The sequence below is a fragment of the Orcinus orca genome, chromosome 21 (genome assembly GCF_937001465.1).
Source record: "Orcinus orca chromosome 21, mOrcOrc1.1, whole genome shotgun sequence".
Taxonomy (NCBI): Eukaryota; Metazoa; Chordata; class Mammalia; order Artiodactyla; family Delphinidae; genus Orcinus; species Orcinus orca.
The window spans coordinates 6,663,624-6,667,810 of NC_064579.1; positions in this window are offsets into that span (position 1 = coordinate 6,663,624).

Below are 4,187 nucleotides of genomic sequence, written 5' to 3' on the forward strand. Positions count from 1 at the left end.
TGTCATCTTATAGACAATGCAGATATAAAAATAGGGAGCAGGGTAGATAAACAGACCAGATTTTGGTAGCAGTTTCATGTTATTCTGCCAAAAAAGATAGGAGATGCTTTGGGTCAGGGCAGTAATTAGTCAGTGTTTCAGTTTGTGCCTCCAGATATCCAAGGAGATGAGAATATAGTGTTTTGTTGAAGAACGAAGAAATTTACTTATAATACTAACTTCTGATGGTCTGTGAGAAGGAAGTTAGTCAAGGTTGGGGTGAAAATAGAGGCTGTGTCTCAGTTGTCTTGATGTCCTCCTTGTCCTCCATCCCAGTTCATGGGCTGAACGTCCATGTTGGGAACTTAGGCCCTGGTGTCCTTTGCTGGTGGAGGCTTATGGATTGTACACTCTTACATTGACTAGATAACTTTGTCTCTGGGCACCATATTTTTCAGATAGATAAGCTTGCAAAATCCACTACGAAAGCCTTTCTTTCCATTGTATCTGACTCAGAGAGAATTGCAATTAGTTTTCACTCATTTATGGGTTCTATGAAGTCCAAAGATAATTGGTTGGAGGTTCTTTAATCAATGAGACTCTCTTGGAAAATACCACCTAAATGAGGCCTGTGCTATTAATGGGATTGTTGAAATAGTGGCAGTTTTTGCCAGCCTTCTTCTCAGGTAGATGGAGAGCTGTAATGCTGACATGGTTAACTGGGGTCTAAAGTAGGTCCTTCATATCAATCTGCATGTAAGTAAATTTAAAAATAAATATGTCATAGAAATTGACATATGTGTATACAGGGAGCCCATCTCTGGAAAATTCAATATACAATCCATTTCGTCTCTGCCCCTCATTCTGTTCAGTGTTTAGAGAGTGAGGGGAGCAGGGGGAGAGGCGGTTCCACATCCTGAGTCTATTTTCTAAAAGTAGCACATATTCGATACTTAACTTTCAGCTAGTTCGTTGACATGATGGTTGGTTAAGTCTGTAGTTAAAAATACGCGAGGAGGCAGCATGAAAACATGGCTAACACCATTCCAAATGCTATGCAAATCTCAATGGTCAGACTGCAAAGCACACAGAAGGGAGTACAAGAGTGGCATTTTGTTCTTCTCTTATTCCCACGTCCAGCCACGGAGGCAGGCTTCCTTCCCACCCACCTGCCCTGCCCAACGAGGTGTATCCATCGCATCATGACGTCATTTGCCTGTGATGTCAAAACCGGCCTCACTTTTGTCCCTCATGGGTGCTGTGCAGGACGGAGAGATTTGAAAAACAGGAGGAATATCAACCCAACAACCAGGGCTGTTTGTTTTTGTATTCCCTTGGTGCAGTCTCCACGGGGAGGCAGAGGTCCCTTTCCCCCTGCCCTTCTCTTTACTGCTGTCAGGAGGGGGAGGGGAAGGGCCCTGGTGACCCAGAATACAAGCTTGTCTGTCATGGGCAGCGCCACATGCCCGAAGACCACCCAGGGGCTCCCCCTGAGCGCGCGGTAGAGGGTGATGGGATAATCTTTGGGAAAGAAAACCAGACATTTTTTGGCTGGAGTTGGGGAAAAAGGGAGGTGGGGCTGGGACCCCGCTGTTCCTTCCTTTGATCTCAGTACATTGGAAACGTCTTTCCCCTGATTCCTGTTGATATTTCCTGATGGAAATTTCTTCCATTGACAGAGATACAGATGGAGTTTAGCGACGTGGGACTGCAGACACACTCTGGGATAATGAAAAACTGCCCAAGGTAGCCATATGCTCCATGGCCATTTGTTAGAAGGCGCTCCAGTTGGGTGAATACATAAGAGCATTTTTGACAGCATTGACTAAGGGATCTCCTCAGTATTTCTATGTCTTTTTGCATTTGTTGGTCTAACATGTGTAAATTTTGAAATGTTAGTCCTGTTTGTTAACATTCGTTATGCAGCGTTCTTTCCTCCAATCCCCAGATTTCTTTCCAAGCTATCAGAGCACCCTGGGGCAAGTCCAAACTCAGAGACCAGCTTCTATTTTCAGTGCCATTTCCTTAAGATCTCAATTGTGACCTTCCTTTTCTCTTATCTGAAAGGATGTCTTCCAATTAACAATGATGCGTGAATGAAGGTAGTGATAATTAATATTATCAACATAACAGCAATCATTTAGTTAGCATTTACAGCTTACCTGTAGACAGTATGATTCTGGTTTCATAATTGTGGAAACTGAAGATCTTCAAGGATTTAGCCCAAGACAACACAATTAGTAAATACCAGATTCAGGATTAGGATCCAGGTCAGCTTAGTCCAAAGCTTCCAGAATTCCATGCTTTCCAGAATACCACGTATCTGTCTATCTTGGGGACTGGACGGATGACAAGAGTGTTTGGTTGTAAAACATACCCCTCGGAGGCAACTGCCCTTCAAGATTCGATCCCTGGCTCATTGTATAACCTCAGGCTGCCAGGTTGCCAAGATATTTTTCTTGAAATACCTGTCTTTTCTATCCTGTTCCTTTGTGGAACAGGTTTTTTTTATTTATTTGTTTGCTTGAGTATTCTAGGCTTAGGATTTCTCCAAATATTACTTAATTCTATGTATTTCTCTAGTCCTAGGTTGTTGAGGGTAACTTTGCAAAACCAGACACCAAGTTTTGGGGAGATTAAAAACCCAAGCCATCATTTATCCATGTGGTGACCTGACTCCTTTCCTTTGGCAGAAAGGGCAGAAATACCAACATGGAAACATCTTCCGGTGCGGCAATTTGTAGGAGAGAAGGGTATTCAGTTAAAGGGAGAAGGTTCTGACCCAGAACGAAGCCAGGACCATTTGCAACCCGGGTTCTGAACAGGCACGCACAGTGACGAGTTCCCCTCAGTCTTTCTGATGTCGATGGAAACTGAAGCTGTGCGCGGGCCCAATAAACGTGCTCTGCGTGGAGATCAGAGGAGCAGACCTGGGACATTTTTCTCCCCTTTCCAGCACTGCAGTCCGTATCTCTTATGTATCATTCGGGCCACACTCTGAGCCAAGGTGAGTCGGGTGGACCCCATGGTCAAGGTAGGAAGCGCAACCTGCCAGGTTGAAAGTAAAAGGCTCATTTCGGAGATGCGTTTGCTTCCTTTCTTTGGACACATGAAAAAAAACACACATACCTTCTGGTAGGACTTTATCTTCTCATTTCCCTCTCCCGGTGTTCCAGCTCATTTCTCTCCAGGTCTAGCTCTTTTCTGGTGCAATGTGGCATGCTCCTAATTCAGTCAGCCTAGCTCATTCCTGAGTAGTATAAGACATACTTCTAAACTCACCCTCTCTGGTCAGGCCCTTGGTTTCCTAAAGCTTCGTGTGTCTTTTTCCGAGGTCAGTTTGGTTCTTTCCCCTGGTCACTGATGCACCTGAGCAGTGGTGCTGGGGGGTGGGCAGTAAAGAGGGAAGACACAGGTTCTTGGTGGGACATTAAGGACCATTAAACTGTGTCTTGCAAAGAGCCTGCCATCTGCTCAGGGGCATCTGAGGTGGGCCGAGGCTGTGTCTTGGAGGAGGGGGCACAGCTCACAGCTGATCACCTGGCTCCTGGCCGGCACAGGCTGGCTGGCTAGCTGCTGGAGACCTCAGAGGCTGTGGACTCCCCAGGCTGCCTTATGAGACCTCCGGCAGCCAGAGACCTTTTCTCCTTGTCATCGTCCCCACGTTCTGAGAGGGTAAATGACAGCTCTGGACGCCTAAATAGTGCGATGAGTGTGTGAAAGGGAGCCCCTCTCTCTTTTGCCCTGGCTCTTCCCAAACCTTTATCAGCAAACCTTTTCCATGTCCAGATGCCTACACCCAGCGACACTTTATCACCGATTCCTCCTCGGCTTCTACTTTTCCTAGAACATGATTTCACTCATTTGTGTCCTTCAGGGACAGAGATTAAGGAGATTATTGAGTTTTCACATTGGCTCATCTCTCCCAAACCCGGAACCTGTTTGTTTCTGTTTCCATTGTCCCCACTCTGTTTCTCAGGCTCTGATTTTGAGCCACCTCCATGCACCCTGCCCCACTTTTTAAAAAAATCTGAGAACCCATGCCAGGGCTTACCTCTGGCAAAGGATTTGTCCTCAGAGCAGGCAGCAAATCTGTTCCCTTGGCAGAAGGTGGAAGCCATACCTTATGACATTCCCCTGATCACCCAGCCAGGCCACAGGGCAGCCAGCATGTCCGCAGGGGGTGGGCATCACATATGTAAACAGAA